This window comes from Lycorma delicatula, chromosome 8, assembly GCF_047948215.1.
Source record: "Lycorma delicatula isolate Av1 chromosome 8, ASM4794821v1, whole genome shotgun sequence".
Lineage (NCBI taxonomy): Eukaryota > Metazoa > Arthropoda > Insecta > Hemiptera > Fulgoridae > Lycorma > Lycorma delicatula.
In genome coordinates, this window is record NC_134462.1 from 39,541,476 (window position 1) to 39,569,208 (window position 27,733).

Below are 27,733 nucleotides of genomic sequence, written 5' to 3' on the forward strand. Positions count from 1 at the left end.
TTAATATAATGCGCTTTTTTTCTTTTTTTTCCCCCAAAAACAACCAGTCCTCGCAGTTAAGCAAAACCCAGTAACCTCGGAGTGTTGTGGCAGCGGTCTCTGCCCACCCTATCTGACCCCCTTCTGGGGCTTTCCCACCGGAATCTCCTCAACTTCACTAGGACACACCAAAAAACTGTTGGTAGGCGATAAATAAATATAAAAGAAGTTTAATTTTCATGTACTTTTAAATGCAATAGTGTTATCTTTATCAGTCTTGGAAATGGGATTCTTTTTCTTGGAATTAAGAATTAAAAAACTTTTAGTTCATTTCGCATATTTGTGTTACGAGTCGAAATAATCAAACGGAACATAGAATTGTTAAATTTTCATTATTCCCCTGGAAGGAAGATTGATCTATATGTACGAGGTCAATTCAAATACAGTTAATGTCGCAGATTTTACACAATGATACATGAATGAGAATAAATACGGCGTATTACCGTATTACCTTTTAATGATTAATCGCGAGAGCTCTGAAACATACCCAGAAAACTTAGAATTTATGCCGTAAACTCAGCCCAACACATGGATTACTGTTTTCGGTATTTAAAGCCCCACCGGGTTGGAACGGAGGGGTTGGTGTGGCGACCGGTAACGTCACAAGGTATCTTTCCCCTACAAGGTTCGGATGTTCTCGGTACGTTTATAAAACGGGACCATAATGAATGGGATTTATAGTTTTATTTCGTGAGGAGTCGGAAAAAATACTAATGTAATAACTAAATTAATTATATCGAAAGCTTGATTTATAACTTTTTTTTAAAAGGTTTTGAACTTCTGTTGTCCCAGTATGTAATATAATATATATTAATTTGACTAAAGATATGTGAATTTTAATCGGTATTAGAATGTTAGTTTAAGTTTTTTTCGTGTGGCTAGTCGGAAAATATAACGTAAGTTTGTTAGGTAAATTGTCGACAATGTCTTAAATAAATTTTAAATATTAATATTTTTTCACGGCAAAATTTAAATATCTGTTTCATAAATTTTCAATTTTCTTTATTCCTTTACTTTCCTTTTTCAATTTATATTTTTTCTAATCCGACAGGATCATGCTGCTGTAATATAACATTCAATCTCGGGAAACGTTCCACTACATCATAATTATAATATAAATTTGAATAGGGGAACGCATCACAAGTCGTTAATGGTGATTTATATGAATGACTTAGTCACATTGCGAGAATCTTCCAGTCAACATCTCTGTACGCGCTTACAGTCTAAGCATACATATGTTTGATTAATTTATATATTATTCAGGAATGATAAAATTGCTTTTTTAATTAAAACATATGCTCAACTTTATAAACAGTGAAACGTAATCTCAAAAATTTCTATTTAAATACAATATTCCACTGATATGTTTTTGGTGGTTGTATTCAAAATCATCGTGATAAACATCGGTATATTTTGAAAATCATAATCTGATAAATTTGGGTATTATTAGTAGTATTATTATGAGATTTTTATAAATAATTAAACTCTACAATAAATATTGAATCTTTTTAAAATTTCCTACCAGTTAACGTTTCATTTTTGTTATATAATTTTATTTTTGAAGCGCAAGTATAATTTAACGGACAATGGAAAAATTACATGCGTAGAAATTTATTAATTTTTGTATGAAACCTTAATACGGCGGAGGCTAATGTAAGAGTATGTAAAATATTAAGATACTGGTACTCAGGCGTTTTCAATAAAAGTGCCATTTTGCGAAATTTATTTAACTTTTCCCATTCGTAACAATCACCACCTTACATTGTTAAAAAGAAATGAGTACAGCCCAAACTTGATTTTATTCTTTCCAATGCCAAGCCGATAAAAAATAAATCGATGCCCATTTACATTAATCCTGGCACATCTCAAATAACACTTCCGTTTCACGCTTCTACAGATTAGAGCAACTACCCAGTCAGATTACCGCATTTTCCTAACCAATCACTAATAAGAATACGATTGACTATCATAAAGATTCTACGACGGACCAATCACAGCTCTAAAAGGAACTAACCAATGAATAGGCAGTAAATTCCAACCATTCATAATTCCTTTTTTTAACCAATCATAAGGTGTGAATAAAACTTATCAATTAGGATGCAAAAAAATTTTCCTGATAAAATACGTACCTCTCGTCTATCCTGTTAACACTATATCATATAGGATCGTCAAAATTTGCATTTCACCAGACACAAAGACAGATAACCTTTCAGAGAATAATTATTTGCGACCAAACCAAAGAGAGAAAAATATCATCGCCATTACATCGATAAACATACCAAAAATATTTTTGATAAATCCAAATCGATTTATGATTCAATATTTATATATGGGTATGCAATCGTTTATATACATATATTGTATTATTTCAGTTAATTTACTGAAAAATTACATTACTATAGATCTAGTCGTTTTTGACAAATGAAAACAAGAAACTGTTGGTAGGCAATAAATAAATATTAAAAAAAAATTAATTTTCATGTACTTTTAAATGTACTACCCTTATCTTTATTACTCTTGGGAATGAGATATGTTTTTTTTTCAGAATTAAGAATTATATTTAAAAATTTATCGTTCATTTCACATGTTTGTGTTACGGGTTGAAATAATCAAACGGCTTATAATAGTGTTAAATTTTTATTGTTCACCTGAAAGATATGTTTGTCGATATGCAAGAGGTCAGTTCAAAAACAGCAAATGTTGCAGATTTTACACAATGATACATCAATGAAATTACATACGGAGTATTAAGCTTTTACCCATTAATCACGAGAGCTCTAAAACACACCCTGAAAACGTAGCATTTCATCTGTAAACACAGCCCAAATGAGTGATCGTTGGTCTCGGTACGTTTATAAACAGGACCACAAGGAATGCGATTTATAGTCTTATTTCGTGATGGGTTGGAATCAATAGTAACTCAAAAACGAAACTAATTATCATATTCGAAATTTTGCTTTATAGCATTTTTTAAAAAAGGTTTTGGACTTCCGTTGTTCCAGTATATGAAATTGTAATTTATGAATTTGACTAAAGATATGTGAATGTCAATCTGTATTAGAATATTAGTTTAAGTTTTTCGTGTTTCGTGTGGTTAGTTAGAAAATATAATGTATGTTTGATAGGAAAATTGTCGACATTGTCATAAATAAATTTTTAATAAATTAATAATTCTTTTTTTAAATTTTTATTATTTTTTTTCTTCAGTCATTTGACTGGTTTGATGCAGCTCTCCAAGATTCCCTATCTAGTGCTAGTCGTTTCATTTCAGTATACCCTCTACATCCTACATCCCTAATAATTTGTTTTACATATTCCAAACGTGGCCTGCCTACACAATTTTTTCCTTCTATCTGTTCTTCCAATATTAAAGCGACTATTCCAGGATGCCTTAGTATGTGGCTTATAAGTCTGTCTCTTCTTTTAACTATATTTTTCCAAATGCTTCTTTCTTCATCTATTTGCCGCAATACCTCTTCATTTGTCACTTTATCCACCCATCTGATTTTTAAAATTCTTCTATAGCACCACATTTCAAAAGCTTCTAATCTTTTCTTCTCAGGTAATCCGATTGTCCAAGCTTCACTTCCATATAAAGCGACGCTCCAAACATATACTTTCAAAAATGTTTTCCTGACATTTAAATTAATTTTTGATGTAAACAAATTATATTTCTTACTGAAGGCTCGTTTAGCTTGTGCTATTCGGCATTTTATATCGTTCCTGCTTCGTCCATCTTTAGTAATTCTACTTCCCAAATAACAAAATTCTTCTACCTCCATAATCTTTTCTCCTCCTATTTTCACATTCAGTGTTCCATCTTTGTTATTTGTACTACATTTCATTACTTTTGTTTTCTTCTTGTTTGTTTTCATGCGATAGTTCTTGCGTAGGACTTCATCTATGCCGTTCGTTGTTTCTTCTAAATCCTTTTTATTCTCGGTTAGAATTACTATATAATCAGCAAATCGTAGCATCTTTATCTTTTCACCTTGTACTGTTACTGCGAATCTAAATTGTTCTTTAACATCATTAACTGCTAGATCCATGTAAAGATTAAATAGTAACGGAGATAGGGAACATCCTTGTTGGACTCCCTTTCTTATTACGGCTCCTTTCTTATGTTCTTCAATTATTACTGTTGTTGTTTGCTTCCTGTACATGTTAGCAATTGTTCTTCTATCTCTGTATTTGAACCCTAATTTTTTTTTTCAATGCTGAACATTTTATTCCAGTCTACGTTATTGAATGCCTTTTCTAGGTCTATAAACGCCAAGTATGTTGGCTTGTTTTTCTTTAATCTTCCTTCTACTATTAACCTGAGGCCTAAAATTGCTTCCCTTGTCCCTAAACTTTTTCTGAAACCAAATTGGTCTTCTCCTAACACTTCTTCCACTCTCCTCTCAATTCTTCTGTATAGAATTCTAGTTAAGATTTTTGATGCATGACTAGTTAAACTAATTGTTCTGTATTCTTCACATTTATCTGTCCCTGCTTTCTTTGGTATCATGACTATATCACTTTTTTTGAAGTCTGACGGAACTTCCCCTTTTTCATAAATATTACACACCAGTTTGTATAATATATCAATCGCTTCCTCACCTGCACTGCGCAGTAATTCTACAGGTATTCCGTCTATTCCAGGAGCCTTTCTGCCCTTTAAATCTTTTAATGCTCTCTTAAATTCAGATCTCAGTATTGTTTCTCCTCTTCTTCCTCTATAACACCATTTTCTAATTCATTTATTACTCTTCAATATATTCCACCCATCTATCGACTTTACCCTTCGTATTATATATTGGTGTACCATCTTTGTTTAACACATTATTAGATTTTAATTTATGTACCCCAAAATTTTCCTTAACTTTCCTGTATGCTCCGTCTATTTTACCAATGTTCATTTCTCTTTCCACTTCTGAACACTTTTCTTTAATCCACTCTTCTTTCGCCAGTTTGCACTTCCTGTTTATAGCATTTCTTAAATGTCGATAGTTCCTTTTACTTTCTTCATCACTAGCATTCTTATATTTTCTACGTTCATCCATCAGCTGCAATATATCGTCTGAAACCCAAGGTTTTCTACGGTTCTCTTTATTCCGCCTAAGTTAGCTTCTGCTGATTTAAGAATTTCCTTTTTAACATTCTCCCATTCTTCTTCTACATTTTCTACCTTATCTTTTTTACTCAGACCTCTTGCGATGTCCTCCTCAAAAATCTTCTTTACCTCCTCTTCCTCAAGCTTCTCTAAATTCCACCGATTCATCTGACACCTTTTCTTCAGGTTTTTAAATCTCAATCTACATTTCATTATCTCCAAATTATGGTCGCTATCAATGTCTGCTCCAGGGTAAGTTTTGCAGTCAACGAGTTGATTTCTAAATATTTTCTTAACCATGATATAATCTATCTGATACCTTGCAGTATCGCCTGGCTTTTTCCAAGTGTATATTCTTCTATTATGATTTTTAAATTGGGTGTTGGCAATTACTAAATTATACTTCGTGCAAAACTCTATAAGTCGGTCCCATCTTTCATTCCTTTTTTTTAATAATTTAGTAAAATTTTTAATGTGTATAAATTAACATGACCAATAAGTTAGATAACATTTTCATAGATTTTCAGATTTCTTTATTTTCTTTTTTTCGTTTGCAATTTATAGTTTCTTTTAATCCGACATTATCATGCCGTAATATAACATTGAATCTCTGGATATGTTCTGCTGCATTATAATTAGAACAGAAATCTGACCGATTTAATAGGGAAATGCATCACAAATTGGTAATGGTCATTTTCATCTATGAATTAGGCACATCGCTATATTATTCAAGCCAACATCTCTGTTCGCGATTATAGACTAATACACGAACGTTTGGTTTATTTATATATTAATAAGGACTAATATAATTCTTTTATCATTAAAACACATGGTGATCTATATAAACACTGTAACACAACTTTCATAAATTTTTATTTGAAAATAGCAAACATGTTTGATATGTTATTCGTTGTTATATTCAAAATCATCGTGATAACAACACTACGGTATATTTTTAAAATAGTAATCTGATTAATTTGGGAAATATTGTTAGGAAATTTTTATAAATTAATGAAATTCCACTTTAAATGTTGAGTCTCTTTAAAATATCCTACCAAGTAACGTTTCACGTATGTTATATAATTTTACTTTTGAAACGCAAATCACTTGGCAAAAGGCATCAAATCGGACACAATTTTTATTTACTTAATATCTTGATGTTTTTCGCTATTGTGTTATATATATTTCACAATTAAGTTAGTAGTATTTAAAAATTTTATGGCGTATTTGAAATACAAATCTGTCAGAAACAAAGTCAGGAATGTTATGCAACCCTTTACATCTTTTTTCCATAAGCTACCTTTTTAATATCAAAAAAATATTTCAGAATACAAGGTTGATCTGAAAAGTTCTCGCCCTAATAGTGGAAATGAGAATTTATATTTTCAAAAAATTGTTATTTTTCAACATAATATCCTTCAATAATTAATACATTTCATCCAACGGTGTTCAGCGCCATTATCCCTTTCTCTAGTGAGTTCCGCGGAACACGGTTTTAGCCGCGTGATAGGAAAGTCCTACAACTGTGTTGTCAGCTTTTTTTTTTTTTAAAATAAAACCAAAATTTGTTAAAACTAATATTTAGGGATCAATCAATGATTAGAACATTTTAATGGTTGCCATTTTTAATTTCCAAAAGTAACATTTTAAAACCTATTTAATTTTGTAAACGTTGGGTATTCACCAAATTTCATTAAAATATCTAAAACATTTTTATTGAAAAGACTGAATAGCGGACAGACGTAGAAAGAAGGAAGATAGAACGTTTTACCACGTGAACGTTTTTTTTTTATTTTGATGTTCTGAATCTTTCTCTTACGTTTGGCCAACATCTACCGGGATAAGGTATAATTGATTTGCTTGCCATTTCTCCCGCCCCCACCCCATTCGGTCGCCCTAAAGCATACGACCAAATGTCTGTGCCACAAACGGCTACTGAGCCTCGAAACAGTTTAGCGACCAGTATCCTAAATAGCTCTTAAAGCTTACCTAACAGCGTGAACGGACTAAGCGCGGTACCATACACCACCAACTTACGTGTCCCAACCGCTCACTTATCACATATTTGCTAAAATGGGTAGGCGCACCCCGTAAACTACTAAAAATATGTATGATCTATACTTATAGTTATATACCTTATCACGGTAAGGGATTGACAAAAAGATATGGTTATCATAATGCCCCTTCTTCGATGGGATCGAAAATAAGATCAAAGTTGGGATACGTATAGCCAAATATTTTTAAATTTCGACTTCTTTGGTCCACGGATTTTCAAAATGGGGCAAAAACTGTTGAGAAATAATGCTGAATATTCTCCACTTATCCGATCGACTTAAATCTTTGGAATTTTAAATAACTTAACTATTTTCATAGTACTAAAGTTCAATTTTCCACTACACAAGAACAACTATACAAAAAGTAAAAATCTGAAATAATCAATGTACTCATCCTTCGTTTTAATTTTTTTTTAAATTTAATACCATCAAAGCCTCAAATATAGAAATGTTTTGGGAACATTTTTGTTAACTGTCCCACATCCTGTTTTTTTGTTATTTCTCGCTCTGTACCTTTGTTATTTTATTTATATAAAATTATGATATAATGACATTTAAATCATTGTATCAAGTGATTAAGCAATAAAAATAAATAATTTTGTAAAACTGTTTCCTATGTTAGCCTGTACGGCTTAGAGTTAACACAGCGATGTGTACACCACATCGCTGTACAATAGACAAACTGACTACACAATAGACAAATACAATTTATACAATACAGATATTTGTCTTTACAATAGACAAATAGGCTATGCGTCTATTTGTACGCAATGTTAATATCTCGTTGTTCTACACAAAAATAAATGTGCCTGCACAATAATGTTTCGTTATTCAAAGAATTATTTGGGTTAGATTTGGTTAGTTAAGTGTGTAGAATATGTTAAATGTAGTGCAGTTTTCAAAAGAACTTCATAGGTTCTTTTCTCCGTACCGGAAGTCTGATTTTGATGGCCTAATTATAAAATGTTATAAAAACAAAACAAATGTTTATTTCACTATTTTGTTTTTTTTTTTAGTTTGTTATTGTACTTTTTGGTTTGCATATTTTTATTAATATTCTACTATTGTATATTTATTTGTGAAATTAAGTTGATGTTCTGTTAATGTCCGTGTACAGTGTAAACTCGTTCTTGAAAAGCGTTGTTATTTTGAGTGAGACGACAGTACGAGCTAAAAGTTGTCCTGCTTTACTGTAAACTCGCAAAGCCCTAGTGGAAAACCGCTAGTCTTTTGTTTGTGTGGTTGTCGGTTCCAGATTCAGCGAGTACGTGGAAAGAAACAAAACAAAAATTCATGAATAGTTCATAAAAAAAAAGTACGGCGCGGATAACAAGAAACCCATTTTTGAGGCATTTCTAAGAATTTATGTTGAGCCAGTCCAGAGATATTAATCAAAATACTGGCCAATTCACGTACTTATATACCTCTTCCGGAAATTTCTATGAATTTTTTTTAGTCTTTTGAACTTAAAACCAATTTCGCAAGTTTTCACGTTTCTGAAACGTCGACTTTCGCAAAAAATCTGACACAAACTTTTGGATCTACATACTTTCCCTTTACAGCTACAGCTGTTACACATCAGCAATAGAGCTATATTCGAAAAAGTAAAATTATTTATCCCACAACATTAGATATAAAAGTATTATACGATTTTTATTCTTTTCCGTGTTTAAAATTATTCAAGATTGTACAATTTTCAGATATTGTCATTCTTAATTTAGACTTATCTGAAATTCTTAATTATATATAGAATGAATAACCGAATTATTCATCTATAAGCGACTCCTATATCTTGGACTACAATCCATAAATCCACAATATTCATAATCAAGATACTATCGAAAAATTGGGTTGAGTTATATACTGCTTGGCGCATAAATTTTTTGTTGTCTTTAAATGGTATCGCAGTGATTCACGAATTATTTCCCGGGGTATATTTTTTCGTTTTGTGTCTTTCAATTACTTATTTTCGTTCTTCATTCTTTCTTCCTTGATTTTGAAATTGGAGATCTGAATCAAATACCAGCTAAAATTATCTATCAGAACTCGCAAACAAAATTGTTCCGTTTTGTAATGCAGTGGTAGGCCGACTATGAATTTGTCCAGTGGCTATACATTTATCTAAAAAAAAAAAAACATATGTTTTTTACGTGTCTAAATTATATGTAATATATAATTGCAGGTATCTAGATACATATTTGAATATTAATAAAAGTAAAAGCTGATAAACCTTTAATAAACAAATTTCCCGCAGGTAGTGTGGTTGAATTAATGAACAAAGAAGGTTTATAGTTTTATTCTGTCTAGGATCACACTACACCGTAATAATGGCATATAATTTTAACAGAAATACAAATATATATGGTAATATGCGAGTGTGTTTATATACGTGTACACTGTACACAACTTCATTATATATATGCAGCGTTGTAAAGCTAATGAAGTAGCACATGTATGAATTGTAGTATACGAACCACATATAACATGTACATGCTGACGCAACGTAGCGCAGAAGGGAGATTGTAAACGAGAACAATACCCTGTCGAGCTTTCCTTAAAAGAAAAACAAACGGTAAAACAAAACAAAGTGAAAAGCCATTTGTTTAAGTTAAGAAGAAACATGCATTTCATACATTTTGCCACACCTGGACCAACCAAAGCCGTATTATTTGTGATAGCAAATATTTAGAAAGCGGAAATATTTCTTTATATTTGTTATTCCCAATTTCTTTATACAGCTCGTTAAATATACGATTTTTTTTATTTTTAATATCTTGCATTTACATTTTTATTTACAAAACAAATATATAAATCTTTCTATCGCATGGTCTTTTTATATAATATAATTAAAGTTTATATTTTTGTGCTAAAATTAAAATAAGGTGATATATAATCTTCGATTTATATGTATAAATCAATGTTCTATCTTAGATTTGTAAGTATTACCTCTTGTAATATTATTTTTTCCTTATAATAACGGAGAAAAATTTTAAAAATCTATCAATTTATTTGTTTTTGTCTGTTTCGTTTCCTTATAGTAGAAGAAAATCCCAATGGATTAATCGTAAACTAAAAATTGAAACGAGTAAAGGTTTAGCTATGATTAATCGTAGCTCTAAAACTTCTGTGTATTAGAAATATAGGAAAAAAATTAATGCTTAACGATTTTTTTAAAAAGATTTTAATAATGTATGTAACAGGTTTTTTGACGGTTCAAAAAAAATTAAGTTTTTATGATTGACAGTCTTCAGAAGTAAAATTGAATTAAATATGATTTTAAACATTCGTTTTTAATAATTCGGGATCCTTGTACAAAAAGGAATACAAAAAAATGCGCTTTAGAACAAATAGAACTACAAAAGTTTTTCATAAGAAAGTTTCATACTTTTGTTGTGTACTTTTTCCTCTTTATAGTTTTTTCTTTACTCAATCTAGGGCAAGGAAACTACTTTAAAAGTTTTCAGCAGTTAAGAGGAAGGAACTTCTTATAAATATGTAATATAAATTTTACCTGTTTTTTACGCTTTTAGCAGATATATTTAACTCTGAATTTAAAAAGTATATGTGTTTTAAAAGAGTTTAAACAAATTTTTCACACATTCTTTATTTTCAGTTTACATGATATTAAATATTTATTATAAAAATAAAAAGAAGCTGACAACAAATTTGTAATACTTTCCTGGCAGTGATTATTTATTTTATATTATGGAAAAATAATTTTATATGAGAAAAGTTATCTAAGATTTCTTTTTTTTGGAGTCTTTTTCTGCTTTTACATCTCCAAAATCACCACCTCCCAAGAAAGATTTTTAACTTTTATACATTTATTATGTTAAATGGAAGAAACTAAAAAAAAAAAAAAAACACTAAAAAATGTACAACCAATAAAAATTTACCTAAGATTTTTTTTGGACTATTAGGTGAATAATGATGAAATTTTATTGTTATATTTATTATTACTAAAAGTTTGTTATTTAAACTTTTAATATTATTAAAAGTATTGGATCGGCTCCCCATCCAATACTGGGCCAAAATATTTTTTTGGGGTCGTTTGCAGTACTACTATCTATAGATTATACATTAAAAAAATATGCAATGAATAAAAATTTTTTTTTTTCGATTTTTGAAACGGGGTATTTTTGAGGAAAAATTAAAAAAAAATTGGTAAGTTAAGCATGCGCGCATTACTGAGCTTAATATAATAAAGTGGAGTTGTTAGTAAAATTTTGAGAAATTGATCTTACCCCACCACTTGGAAATGTTAACCCCACATTTTTACCAAGAAATTTCCCCATATTTATAAATCTCAGTAGAAAATTTGCCTATCCAGTCAAAAGTAATTAAGCTTCAAATACCCCAAAACATACGTACATACGTACGTACGAATTACCCCCACTTGATTTTTTTTTGTTTTTTGATGTCCCTGGGTCATAAAAGTCGAAAAATTAAAAAAAAACCTGTTCCTAACTTTTTGACTGATTACCGTACTTTCCCTTCTTGCAGCGTATTTCTAGAGCTATGATGCCAGGAAAGTAAAAATAAGTCTAAAAAAAAAATGTTACCTAACTTATAATTAACAATAAAATTCTGATGTGGACACCAGATGACTTCCTTGTACGCCTTTTAAATTACATATACACATTTTTTTTTTAAAATGAAAAGTACGTAAAATTTTATTTCATTAATAACTTCTGATATATTTCCATTTTTTTTCTTCTTTTATTGTTATTGAATATACTATTAATCGTTTAATATACTATTTATCGTGAAAATTGTTTTACAATCAGAGGTTAATAATTATTAATAAATCAATATATTTCAATTAAAAAAAAAAAAAAGTTAAAAAAAAGGCGTTGAAGTCTGATTCGAATCGGTGTTGCCTTGTAAGATCCAAATATTTCATTAATTAAAATTCTATTTGGCTATAACTTTGGAATCAATGAAAATAAGTACCATTTATTATATTTATAACTATAATTTAATTTAATTTAAATCCATCTCGCAAGTTGCCCATTGCAATTAGTATATAAAAAATCTTACATTTTTTGATAGCCCTCTTCACCGGCACCTCCACCACCACAATCACCGTAATCACCAAGCATTAATCATCATCATCATACCACCTTAGGTATTTCTTTAAAAAAATTATTCAAAAATGTTCACCCCTTCCTAGAAAATGACAACATTGTTTATTTAGAATTGCAGGTGCATCTTTGTATTTTTTAAACAGTTTTAAAAAATATATTTTTATATTTATTATAACCAATTGGAGATTATATTTTTTTAAATTAATTTTATTCGTTTGCATTCCCTAGAGTATGGAAGCCTCCAAAATGTAAAAAAACGTTTCTTTGCACAATCTCAAATTTTTATTGCTCAGAACGTATTTTATTTAATAATAATGTCATTAGATATCTTAATTTCCGTTCCAATGTAAACTCATAACCCGAAATTCCTAATACTCTAAACCCATTAAATTTTATTTACAAGATAAAAACGTTAAGCAGTGAATTGAATAACCTGACTGGCGTAGCTGGGAAATTTATGAAATTTATTACCGGCTTTTACTGTATATACAAATTAATTTGCTATATTGATATTTTGTTCTTCATTTACTTGTAATTTTTGGTTTTCAGCAATTTTAACTCAAGTTACAAACCCAGTTTTCTATTTTAATCTTTTTAATTATGGTATAAAGGGAAGTCGTGTAATTCATTCTCTTGTAATTTCGTAGTTCTATTTAACTTTTAAAAAATATTTACTGGAATGTGAAATTTTATCCTTTTTCATTTTTATTTCAGGTTGGGCGTTGAATAATTTTTCTTAGACGCCTATTCCTATTCCTTTTTCCCTCCTTTCATTTATGGCTTCATTGTACTACGCGTCTGTTAACTATCTATTTTACTAGGTTTCTTTCACGTCTGCGTTGTTCAACTTTGGTAATTATTGTGACATTCTCTACGCTTACCGAACTATTTAATTTAACAGTATTTAGTTGTTTCTTCAATGTTACACTGCTTTCTCTATTTGAAGATCGCATTACAGAATTAATTCATTGTAATTATTTTAAACTTTACTTTTGATTACTTCAAAATTCAATTTAAAGTCATCAAAAGGGACTAAATCGTATTCTGTTCTGAGCGCGATATTCTGCCACTCCCTTCATGATTGAAAGCAAAGTTAACAATTTTTCACGCTTTACCTCAATTTAAACTATTATAACCCCAGAAATTTTCAGATCCAGGTCCTTAAGAAACTGAATGATTCTCGAAACATAATATTAACAAATGTTTTTATACGATAAAACATTTTTTCGCTTTTCGATACGACTAATAAATAACACTTCATAAATAAAACGAAAACAGAAATTTTTACCTTTTGATAATATTAAAACTATTTAAAAGGTAAATTGTTGTTTCACTTAAATCGAAAAATGTAGATTAACAACAAAACCCACCTTTAATAAAAAAAAGGCGATATATCGGTAATAAATTTTTGAAGTTATTATGTGAGGTTTTTTTTACTACAATAATTTTTATTTTCCGTAGAGATTAGTGGGTATTAATTTTTACTTCCAAGAAAAAGTGAGGAAAAAATTCCTTCTTAGCGAAACAGATTATTAGTTAAGGATATCTTCCACGCCAAGTTTTTAGGTCTTCTGAATATGGGATCATATTTAAACCCACTACTAATTAAACACCTTAGGGAAAAGTAGTTCTAGTGATTATTTCTTACTTTTCCTGAGCGACCTCTTTGGATTAAAAATGGCGAAACTCATTCGTGTAGGTATCTAGGTTAAAAGATAATTTGATTTGAGGGAGTCAGTGACGAAGATACCGATGATGATCATCGTCACCTACTATCACTATCATGATGATCGTGATCATCATCTTCTGGATCCCTTTCTATCCTCTTAGAAATAAATAAAAAACCTCATTCTTTCTATAGCAATATTTATATACTTTCCAGGTTTTAAGAGTTCTGTACTTCCGTTCTTATCTTTTTACAACCTTTAATCAATGTAATTTCTTAGGATTAAATAATTAAGTTAATTAAAATAAGTTTTCATTACGTTTTCTAGAAGCTCTCCTTAAAATAATTGTCTACAGTGAAAAGAATCGCTTTGTAGGAAGTTTACTCTAGTAGGAATAATTATGCAAAATTTCTGGATTCTAGTCATCCGGGGAAAAGAGCTGATGGGGAATCAAGCGAGGACTTTCGCATTTATATACAGTATGTATCACGACGTTCATCCGGAATTTTCATAACCTATTCTACTTGTGAAAATAATGGAAAAAGTACATATGCCGTCAAATGTTTCATTTGCGAGTTACGGCTAATGAAAGATTTCGCTTGGATTTCAACTACTCCGGTGAAATGAGATCGTACTGAAATTTTTAGGACATTAATTAAGGGGCAGAATTAGTGATTTCTTATGGATATTGACTTGAAAAATAGAATAAAATATATCTGTACCTGCAGTAGTTTTTGAGATATCTGAAATATTTTGAATATGAAATTTGTTTTCTGAGCTTTTATCTGTAACTCGCAAACGAAGCATTTTAAGACATATGTTTATATGAGCTTTATCCATTATTTTCTCGAGTAGAAAAGGTTTTACTAATGAAAGGGCCGGAAGAACTTCTGCAACTGTCTGATCTATCACGGAAGAACTTTGTGATAGACTCTGAATAAATATTTGTATATATGCACAGTAAGTATTGTTTTTACTGATATCAGATATAATGACATACTGGATATAGTTACCAAAAACTTGTCTCTTGGTTGGTTTTGTTTGCTGTTAATACATAAATACAGTATGTATATTGTTTATAGTTTCAACGGTTGTAGTGACATATCGATTATGATGACTTATTTTTTCTACTGCAATGCAACATTTTATCGCTTATAATGATGGACGGAAGTGATTCATAGTAACGTAGTATATCTACATTGCAGCTACAGAAATAATTTGACGGTTACCTTTTCCTTTTTACCTGCATATTTACTATGGTTCTTGTTTTTCATATCATTTTCCTGTACCAGATTATTGTAAACTGCAGCACCCACATTCAGTAGTTATTAATATTTCGCTGTAAGCGTATCATATCATTGTGCGGGTACAGTATTTTTTTTACGTATACTGTGTAATTCATTTAATAGTGATTTAATTATGACTTCGCGAAAAACATTCACGATAGAGGGAAAGGCGCACATAAGCGGTTAGAGAAGGGTGAAAGTAATAAGGGCTGTCCATGAATTAGACGTGGGTCATTCGACAAAATCGGTGATATGGAAGAACCGTGAAAAAATTTAAAAAAAAAATTTTAAACAAATTCTACGAAATAAAAAAAATTACGGTCTGATCAACATAATGATGAAGACCAAGCGCTGTAAATTGCTATAAATGTCACAGGGCTTCGGTTTAGCGGCCCTATATTGCAAACTAAGGTATGATTTTTCTGAAAAATTCGGTAAACACGTGAAATAACTTCTGCTTGGATACAACGGTTCCATCAGCGTCACGATATTGTGTGGGGGAGACTAAGCAGCGAGGACGCAGCAACTCCAACCGGCGTGTCAGAAAAATGGCTAGAAACCATTTGGCCAAAATTAAAAGAGGGCTATACGAAAAAATCTATAATGCTGATGAATCCGGTCTTTTTTTAAAATGACCCCCGAAAAAGAACCCATCGGTTCTTTCTGACCAAATCTTCCAGAAGTTTTAGCGGCAATGAAAACCGTTTGCCGGTTTCTCAGTTTTACAGAAATTTCTAAGGAAGAAACAAAGAGTGTTTGTTTTGCCTTAGTAAAGAACTTGCAAAAATAGTATTACAACACGAAATGTTCGTGTTGTAATACTATGTAATGTAATGTGTTTAAATTTTCAAAGAGGAAAATGTTTTTTCATGGGAACAATTGAAATTTAAGACATCAAACCGCGCGTTCTTAAACAGAATTGAAATAAAAATTAATTATCATTTGTTTTGTGTTATGTTTTTAAAATGGCGAAATTGTTTATATCTCTCTTTTTCCTTAATATGAATAAACAGACATCTGTAGCGTAGAAGAGAAACAACGAAACAAAATAAACTGAGTACTCAATTCAGTAATCATAGAAATTGACATTTATCCTAAATTTTTACCGTGAAATAATTTAAACATTAAATTAATTTTGTATAACGTCGACAATTAACCTACCAACGATACACTGTAATTTCGTATTACTTACTAAAAAAAGTAAACTAATATTCTAATGTCTAAAATCCACATAATTTCTAGTCAAATTCGTATTTTAAAAAGATTTCTTATGCTTTGAAAATAATGTCGGAAACAATTTTCCAAAAGTTATACACCACATTTCATTCTTTCTTTTTCCAGTTTAGCCTCCGGTAACTACCGTTTTAGATAATACTTCAGAGGATGAATGAGGATGATATGTATGAGTGTAAATGAAGTGTAGTCTTGTACATTCTCAGTTCGACCATTCCTGAGATGTGTGGTTAATTGAAACCCAACCACTAAAGAACACCGGTATCCACAATCTAGTATTCAAATCCATGTAAAAATATCTGGCTTTACTAGTACTTGAACGCTGGAACTCTCGACTTCCAAATCAGCTGATTTGGGAAGACGCGCTAACCACTAGACCTGGGTGGGTTACAGTTTTTCTCTATCTTCTTTTACTCTAACGTATTTGTAGTTATTATTACATATTTTTATTTCTTTTATATTATTTTATTACGGAAATAAGTTATTATTATTTTAGTGTATTAAAATGCCCATGTAGATGGCATATTAAAGTAGTACCACTAAGCTATCTAAACATCGGCTATAATGACTTAAAATCGTCAGTTCCTTGGAAGTCACTATAAACGATATTTACTGTATATATAAAATTGTTTATGTTATTTCTTTTTTAATTAATGTAATTTGGTACTAAATATGCGCGCTCACACACGCTCACAAGGTTTGTTAGTATAGAAATATTACGAAATTATTTGATGTAAAAAAAATAAATTAATAAGAATATTTTTTATAAATTTTGTCATAAGAACTTAAATCTTATTAAATTATTTAGCATAACTCTTATAATTCAAAATTAAAAAAAAAAAGTACAACTCGTCAAGAGGGAGTAGCCTTTTCTGAAATTCTTGTTGTTCAAAGTAATTGACTAATTGACGAATAAATAAGTTTACTATAAAAAATTATTCTTCAGAACTCAGTTTAGCGATCTTTCAGGTACTCGAATAAACAAACACGAACCGAGTTAGTTGCCTAATTGTGTGTTATTTTTTTATTTAAATATGCTTAGTACAAATTTTTTTTATATTTTAATTTATTATCTTCAGTCAAATGCGTGCACATTTTTTAAATTTCTTATCGGAAATAATAAACGATATTCTTCATATAAATATCTTGGTTACTATTAAGGATTGATTTAATAATAAAATCTCTAAGCGCTCTCAGGTTATTCCATTATATTTAGGTAATGAGTGTTGCAGATAGAAATGTATAACTACCAAGTTACACTTGAATGGAGATCAGGGAAAACTGCGTATCCTACAGAACTGTGTAGTAAATCATTGAGACGTGATGCTTCAGGCAGATTTACTGCCCAACCGGGTTTGCGTTCTTGGACGATGCGCAATATGTCCTACGGCTCCTTTCATACAATCTAAGCATTAGTACTTACTATTATAATACTATATATTTGGCATTATTCGTTGTTAAAATTTAACCGTAAATCTATGTAAATTATTATGTTCTTTAAAAGTGATAAGAGATATGAATCTATTTTCCGGAGCAGGAAATATTGCATTTAGGCTGTATAAAAATAAAATAAAAATGGATGAAAATTATGATTTAAATATTACGGAAATGGAATCTGTAAGCTGATATTAGAAATTAAATATTTTATGTATCTTTAAATTACCCAAGAGTAAAGGAAGAAAAAGAGGTGTTGAAAATTACATTAATATATTGAAGGAGGAATTTCATACGGTATAGAATTCAATTACTATAACCTACAAAATTATGAAGAATTTTTTTTTAATTGTATGTTAATTAAACAATTAAGTTTAGATTGCTTTATAGTTGAGAAATCCAGACAATGAGATTACCAGTTTAGATAAAAATAAAGCGTTTAAAATAGATCCATGAAATTTGGTATGATTTGAAACTAATTGGTCTGATCTAGAAAAAATTCCGGCCCACAAGGAAAATGTGACATGGTTTATGCTTCATTCCCCCAAAACACAAATATAATTTTAGATAAATCTTTCGTATAAAGAAGTATAAATCGTTCGAACGAATGAATCGTTCGTGCGCTGCGCACCTCGTGGTCCGCTCTGCGTCCGTATATCAAACAAACAAAAAATCCCACGCACCATCCTTTTTTTATGGAAAAGGTAGTTATGAAATTACAAGATTTAAGTGAAATCAGACAATAAAGCTCTTAGTAACGTTTTAAAGGCTACACTGTATTACTAGAATGTAGTTTAATTTTATTTTACTTTTTACCATGAATGAATTTTTTAATTCGAAATTTTTAGGATTGAATTTTTAATTCGAAATTTTAAATATTAGTTGACAAAATATTAAACTTCGTTATTTTACGGAGTAAAACTGTTTAAAAGAAAAAAATTAAGTGTTTATTTTGAGGTGAAAATTAATTTTTTATTTAAAATTAATAAAGAAAATTAACATTTGTACTCCGTTTTAAACACTTTTTTCTTTTAAACAGTTGTACTCCGTACAATTATAAATTATAATACGTATTTGTTGACTAATATTTAAAAAAATAACTCCTATTTTTACGTTATATAAAGATGAGATGAACGTAAATTAAAAAAAATTATTGAATAAGTTTTAAATAGCAACCTCATAATTTTAAATTTGATGGACTGGTTATATTATAAGAACCAATCTATAACCGGGGAGCTGACCTCCCGTGATACTGTAGGTGACAGTCCAACTACCACAAACGTATCTATTCTACTACCCATAACGAGCAATACTCGTTATCTCTTCCTTTTCCTTTTGATTTAAAGCTACGTTATAGATGGCTCCGTCGGCTTGTGGTCAGATACACATTTAAAATCCATTACACTAAGACAGGAAGAAGAATGGATTAGTAGGAGTGTCAACGGGATTTATCGTTGATACCTGCTACAATAGAATAAAAACAACTAATCGATTATTTCAATTCCAATTATCTTCAGGTCTTTTTCAAATTAAACATTTCTCTTTTCTATACATTAGAAAAATAGATTCTGCTACAAGAAATCCTTTTGAAATATATGTGTATATATAAATATATATATATAGAACGCATGTCACTAGTATTACATTTAACTGTTGTGAAACATTCAAAATTTGGGTTGATTAATAAACCAATATGAAAAAAGGAAATTATTTAGTGATATATATATATTTTGAATGTTTCACAACTGTTAAATATAATACCTAGTGATATGCGTACTCCAGTGAGTAAAATCAGAAAACCATTCGACTTTTTGAATGTTTTTTCGTTCTGATTTAACGATTCTAATTACGATGAAGTTAAATTTATATTTAAACGTTTTTCTTAAATCAAATGTAGGTTACCAAAAATTGTAATTTACTTTTGATAACCTTTCAAGTTGTACATTTGAGTCTATGTCAGATGTTTTCAGAAGGTATCAGATGATTGATAACGAAAGATTTTAGTTAATGGAGATTTTAGTTAATAATATTAAAATGTCACTATTAAATGTATTAACTTAAATAGTAATTTTCTATATTGTTACCTTATTCTGTAAAATTTTATTACCATGAAGTTTATAGTTGTTGTGATATGCCAAGTATTTTAGCGTGAAGATTAAAAATATATATTGCAGGTTTAAAAAAATATATATATATATTTCAGGTGCTGTAAGCTTTATTAAACAAAGTACTTCAAAAAAAAACCATAGAAGTAGAACCTTCAGATGGATCACAATAGATGGAGAAAGAGATAAGTTAATTACAAGGGTGAGAGAGTGAAAGTGTGTGCGCGTGTTTGTGTGTGAGAAAAAGGACATCAAGAAAGCATGTTGACTTTGGGAGAAACAATGCGGCAATGGAATAAAATACACAAATGGAAGCGGTGGTATTATTGTTGAAGACGTAACACCAATTTTACATAAAATAAGAATGATTGATTCTGAACGGAAAAATTTGTGTAGCACGTAACATCAGGCCTTTAGTTGTTATGAGTAGTTAAAACAGCCTACGGTTGGCACGTGTGACGGCCAGAAGAGAACGGGCGGTGATAAACACTGGGAACAAGGCGATAGATATTATTGTTTCACACCAAAAAATTATCGTTTTGGACTTTAGCTTTCACTGGAGAAAAGTCTTTGTCTCAAGCAGGTTGACCCCGATCCGTTTAGGGTTGGTACCACAGTAGTCCATCCTACTACATCTGCAGTTAAGTACCTTGGATGTGGCTAGATTAGAGCGACACGTTTCAGACGCACATTAGCGAGATGTCGATCAACGTTGAGAAAAACAGCTCCTGCCATTTGTCAGATAGTGACCAGCATCGGGGATTCCCGCACATTAAAGCAGAGGATCTTATTCCAGGTCGAGTTGTAGGGAACTTCAGTATAGTTTGTCGCGTTGGAAAGCGGGAGGGCCCGTTCGATTTTTAGTAGGGTGCACAGGGCTTTCTTTCTTCTGGTATGCTGCGGGTAAGGAACATTTCGGGCTATGCCGCCAGTCTATTGGCCGAATTTCTGTCCCTGGATTTCTTCGCCCGGAAGAGGAAAGAGATGTACAAGGGGACAGATATGACAGGTGCGGAAACACCCACCGCTTTTTCACTTCCTATCGAAAATACAGGGAACTGGGCTAGGAATTGAGCCAGTTCCATTCCGGTAACGGAGATTTGAAGGGATACTTTTGCGCGCTGACCTGAAATTCTCCGTGGAATGTGATTATTGCGTTGAGGAAGTATTCTAAACTGGTCACGCAGTTCAGAGTATTTCTTGAACCGCGTTTCCTAGGAAAATAATTTTTTTTATTGGTTCCAATTAGATCAGACACCCACTAAGATATCTTTACAAATAATTTCAACGTTTAAAGATAAAAATTTATGATAATCTGGTAATCTTGAAGCCAAAATGATAATTACAAGAAAGGAGATTCTAAGATCTCAGAAATAAGGTCTTTAGAATTTTATTTACTATTTGAAATACAATTTTATTACATATCAAAAAAACGTCTTTGAAACAAATGTTATTTTTTCAATAGTATATGAGTAACAAGTAGTAAAAAAACATCTATCTCTAAATAGCTTATTTAAGGGGGAACGGGGACAAAATATCAAAAGTAGAGAGAATATTACAGTGAATATTTTATTGCAAGGTATTATATTGTTAATACATACTGGTTGCGTAGGCTTATTTTCCTATATAGTAAATACAAACGTCGCTCACTTTTTGTGTGATGTCTGTATATACGACTATAATGTAATTTTGTTCGCCAAGAGATATCATTCTACCTAACAGGTATATAGTATTATGTGGTTGCGTGCTCAGGTGTATATCAAATATTACACATCTAATTTGTCATATATGTCATCTCTCTTTTGTAAAAACGGATACACATGACAGTCTTAGTTCTCTAATGTGATTACTTTGGTTGTATTTTATCTAAAATATTTACCTGGAAATCTTTTTTCTCTCGGTTTGTTATGTTCTTTTTATTTCCTTTACAAACAGTAATACACAAACCACCGCACCATACGCATGTTTATACATATATAGGAATTTATACTTATATGTGTGTGTATCCTACATCTGTGAGCATCCATTTTAGCTTACATATTTTTTGTCATCAGTTACTTGCCTGATTTGATGAATTTTTCACTTCTCCCTCAACCCACTCTTTCTCTCTCTGTATATATATGTTTGAAACTACAGAAGAAGATTTATTTTCTACATGAAAACTCACCTCGCTTACGTCACTCTGCTTCTGTTATTTAACTTAGTACGTTCCTCTACCGTAATATTTAATTCCTCAATATTCTGTTTTATTCTTAAAACAAAATCCTGTTGAATTTTTATTTCAAACTGAATTTTTCTCCTAATAATAAATTAAATTGTACAATATCTTTTCTTAATATTTTTTGGTGTTCACAAAATTAACAATTAGTCAGTAAGTCTTTTCTATTTTCTCTTACGAAGATAGTTATTTCACTCTCAAATTTATCGTTAAATTCCTCAAATATTTTTCTTTTCGTAGGAAAATGATAAAAAAAAATATTTTCAAATGTAATAAAATTATCTGAATCTATTTGTATCCATTATTATTATTATAGGATTAAGAAAAGAGCTAATTATATGAAAATTTTGAATTCCGTGAAATTAATATTAAACCTGAACTTAATTCTTTTTAAATTTATCAGTTTTATAAATTCTGAATTGTTTTAAAAAATCTGAACTGTTTAAGTACAAAATTATTATTATAGTACGACTCCGCTATAATACGGTTCAAAATAACGCGGATGGAAGGGTCCTCCAAAAAAATAACTATTACCAGATAAAAACTTTTCTATTTATTTGTAAGTATGTTGAAACACATTTTAACTAGGTGTACCGCGTTTAGTAATAAATTGAACAGAATAAATAAATACGCTAATACTTCTTTTTTGTATTCGTTTCCCCTTGGGACCGGACCTAGGCCGGAGAAGCACGACTGAATCCCAAGGGTGCCTTTGTCACTTTGTCACTCGGCTATGCCGTTTCCAGCACGGGGTACCATCCGGTCGGCCGGGACTGGATTCCGCCTCTAAGCGGAAGTCCCCCCCTAGAGGGACCTCCACCCGGGACTCTGGTCTTCCTTCATGCCTTGCCTCTAAGTGGGGGGGGGCCCCCTAGAGGACCCTCCACCTGGGACTCTGGTCTTTTCATTTTAACCCCCTAACAAATCTCCTGGAGTTCCCTTTCACTCATCAATCGTGAGAAACCTCGGCATCCCACGCCTCCTGAAAGGGGTTGGCTATCCACCCAACCCCTAATCTAGAAACCTCAAATCTCCGTTTTCGACGTCCTCCTCATCTTCCACCTCTTTTCTTGCCTTAGCTCTCATTATACGGATGACCATATTACTAATAGCATCCCAGTTCCGCCTATTGAACAACATCGTCTCTACCACGTTATCTGGGGTGATCACACCAGTAAAATGCTCCACCTCTCTCTTCCCCATCACCCACTTGACACAGTGGAACACTACGCTAATACATATAGCTCTGTAAAATTATACGTAGCTGTAAAAGAAATATGAACTCCAAACAAACAAAAATAGCTTCTTTTCAAGTAACTGTCTTAAATCTAAGTGTTAATTTATATACATTCAGATGTGTTACGTTAATGTTGTAATGTATTCTTATAAAGTTGTACTGTACTAAAGTACTTTACGGTATTTTGAATTCAAATCAGTTACGTCATAGCATTACTATATATTTAATTAAGCTATTAAAGAAAGTGCTTAAAGACTGTAAAATTACCCTAGTTTACCGTTCCCAAAAAAACGTGAAAATGAAATCCAACTACAAATATGTAAGTATTGTGTAATTCATTTTTATTTTTCTACATTTTATTTTATCCCATAATAATCTCATTTTAACTAAAACATTCCGTAATGTTTTAATTGTGTTAATATATTAACTACGTTGGCATTGTTGTTTTTCGCTTATCACTTTATCTTCGAAATAACGTGGTTAGCCTGTAACGCGGCTGTAATAGTTGTCTCCGAATGTCCGGGGGACATATTTCATATTCAATTTTTTCATTAACTTTGATTAAACCTAAATTATTTGCATATAAATAATTTTTTTTTTCTTTTTGAACGGAGTAAATGAATTGAATTATTTTTAAGCAATATGTTTTAGTGCAGTTTATACTTTTAAAATAAAGTTAAGTAAATAATTTTAAGAAAAAATGTTTTTTTTTTGATTTGTGACAGCTTTTTCCTGTATGTGATGAAAAAAAATATAACGCTAAAATGAGAACGTTGGATATAGCATTGCTCAGCTACTTGAATTGACTATAAATTAAGAATTAAAAAATTCTTAAATGTTTTAATTTTGTTCTTGTTTTTTATTATTAATCTATTTAGGAAACAATTAAATTGTACTTTCTCAATGAATCTTTTCAAAGAAAAAAAAGCAGTGATAATATTAGTGTTTGTCATATTTATCAATAAATCAATCCCATCGCATATCAATCTCTTTAAAAAAAATTAAAAAAATTTATTTAGCTCGATTATTCTATCCGTCTCAGGGATAATTTCGTTCTTGTTGGACAATATAAATTAGTCTTAAATATCTGTTATGTGTACGTTTTACTTACTATGTACACAATTTTTTTTATGTATCGTTTTTGTCTTTCTTTACTTTGATGTGTCAACTCATCAAACTGGATTTTTCTCAGTTTCATTTTAATTAATTCATTTCATATTTGATTTGAGTATTATTTTCTACCTTTCCTAGCATTTTCACTCTAACATTTGTAGTTTATGTGTATGGAAATGCCTCCATTGTCAAAAATGTTGAGAATTAAAATTGTAAAATTTGAGAGTAAAATTGCTTAACTCAAAATTTGAGTTAAGATGAAGTTTTGTGTTAATATATTTTCAGGCACTACGAATTGGGTCAACTACAAATTTTAATGAAAATATTAGAAAGAACAGAAAATAACACTCAAAATTAATTATGATAATCCTAGCAGAAAAATAAAATTTTGTGACTATTTTATATCATACATTATTCAAATAATTCTCGTTATGTTTTTTTTTTCTTTTACTCGTACTTACTGCATCTTCTACTGACATTTGTAAGAAGTAAAGGAAGTATTGTGATCGCGAAAAATTTCGGTTTTCAGATTTCAACGGAAATATCCATTTTAACCATCCCTGAATCCATTTTGACTAGTTTCGGTATGACATCTGTACGTACGTATGTATTTCACAAAACTCAAAAACGATTACCCGTAGGATGTTAAAATTTTGGATTTAGGACTGTTGTAATATCTAGTTGTGCACCTCCCATTTTGATTACAATCGACTGAATCAAAAGTATTCAAAAAAGCCCAAAATCCAAATACATTTGGATTTTGGACTTTTTCTTTACTGTAGTAATAAGCCCTCTTTGAGAGCCTTTCAATGATATATCATAACTGGTACTTATTTTCATTGGTTCCAGAGTTATAGGCAAATCAAATTTTAATTAATGAAATATTTGGATCTTCGGGCACATCGGTTCGAATCAGACTTCATCTCCTTTTTTTTGTTGCTTTTTTTTTAATTTAAATATATTGATTTATGGATAATTATTAACCTCTCATCGTAAACAAAAATTTTACAATAAATAATAATTCAATAAGAATAAAAAAAAAATATGAACAAAATCAGAAGTTGTTAGTGAAGTAAAATTTAATATACTTTTCATTTTTTTTTTAAATGTGTATATGTAATTTAATAGGCGTACAAGGAAGTCATGCGGTGTCCACATCAGTTTTTTAAAAATCGTTATAAGTTACAGTTTGTAATATAATATTTTGTAAAATTTTTTTACATTATCTTACTTTTACAATAAATTTACTTTGAAATCTAAAGTTATAATATCGTAGAGAAAGTTTCGTAGAAATTAGATTAACGGACAGTAAAATTGCCTTACTGAACTAACTGTTCGCATACGGAGATTATAGTAAACAGTATTCAGATCCTAGTTACTTTACTGTTTTGTTGTCGGTTACGTGATCTAGTTATGACTTTTAGTTACTTCACTTAATACAAAGTACCTTAGCTTAAATCTAGTAAAAACTTTGTGACAATAATTATTACGAAATGTTACCTACAGCTTTTTTATTATCCCTGGAATACTTACCACAATTCAAACCTCAACAGTCTTACTATTATATAAATCATTAAAAAAAATTTATATAAGTAGTTAACCTACAACTTTTTTGTTAAATTTAATGTCATTGTCTATATTGATCGTTGTCTATGTCAATATCGATCTCTTTAGAAGTTATTGTGATTTATAAAAGCTAATGTCATTTTCTAATTGACGGTAATTCGCTGCAACTCATTAACGCGGGAACAAAGTAGTGCTGTCAATTTTTATGTACTGAACATGGAGTTCCATCCGGGTAAGCCATACACATAATCGGCATAGGTTAGTGGTGGTGCATAGATTAAACTTTCAATTTGGTACTAATATTTTCATAATGCCTATTTCGGCAAGGTTATAGATAGGAAGAGATATACTTCAAGGACTACTAGAATTCATTATCATAGACAATGTGAATCTGTACAGAATGTTCTCAAAAACTTGAAAGGAGCGCATACACTCGGCTCAAAATCAAGTTCAAACTTTGAGAAATATGTTATAAGTTGAATAACAATACCTCTGAGAGCAAGAGCCCATACGAAGTTACTAAAAAATTATTTCAAATTTTTGAAGTTCTATTCACATATAGCGCGGGCGAAGCCAAGACGGAGATTGTAATTTTAAAATATAGATCTTTATATCAAAAAACTGTTTGTTTCTATTCTGTACTTTCTCCAATTTGTAAAAAACATTTTGTTATATTATTTCTTAGAAAATTAATCCAAATAGTAGCACCAGAAGATAAATAACGTAGTTTTTTAAAAATTCACAAAATTATATGTGAAAATCTAAATTCATTAAAATCAAACTAATTTTTTCACTTTAAATATTTCAAACGATTATTTTTATTTAAAAAATTTCATGTCAAAAATAATTTATTTGAGTTTAGAAAGTTGAAAATTAGACTTTCATCAAAAGTAATATTTTTCGCTAATACGGAAGGTTTATTAGGCGCTAAAACCTTTTTTTTAAGGTGGTAAATTGTGTTGTTTTTACTTTAAAAATATATAGAAATTAATTATATATTATGAATAATAATTTTTTGCACAGGGGAATTAGTATAGACACAGTCATAAATGTTTAATATTGTAAAAAAAAATTATATTTCTGACAATTGAAATTTTTACAGACACAATATCTATTTCGAAGTAATCACAAATTATGTGTCTCACGTTATTTGCAGTTACCTCGCAATATAATTAAAGTAAGTGTATTCTACCTCATAACCATCTGTTTGCAGGACAAAATTATGCAGACCACACAAGCTTTGAAAATGTCTACAGCAAAATTGGGTTCCAAATTTATAGACCGATGAAAACTTCTCTATTTATTGCTGAGTTTATCCAACATGCATTCGATATATGTGCCAGATGTACATAGACGGTAAGAATTCTTTGTTTTATTGTTAATCTATGGCCTCCATTCGATCGAAGTAGGTGTTTATGAAGACTAAATGCTCCATTTCCAATAAAGAAAAAGGTATCTTAGGAATTGACATTCCTGAAAGACATCTTTCTTCTGGAAGTTGTATTTGATTATTTTTTTATAACTTTCACAGAGAGCAGTTCTCAAAAATGTCTTCATATTTATTGTGTCAATCCATTAAAGTCCATTGTACATGTTTGT

The 27,733-nt window shown here is 30.4% G+C and overlaps 1 long non-coding RNA gene across 1 annotated transcript in view; it reads left to right on the forward strand.

Moving 5' to 3' along the window:
- LOC142329065 (uncharacterized) overlaps nt 1–27,469 on the forward strand; it is a 141,403-nt gene extending 113,934 nt beyond the window's left edge. Inside the window, exon 3 of the long non-coding RNA XR_012757420.1 lies at nt 27,348–27,469. This is a non-coding gene — a long non-coding RNA (uncharacterized LOC142329065). The remainder of the gene's footprint in view (nt 1–27,347) is intronic.
- The last annotated feature ends 264 nt before the right edge of the window (nt 27,470–27,733 follow it).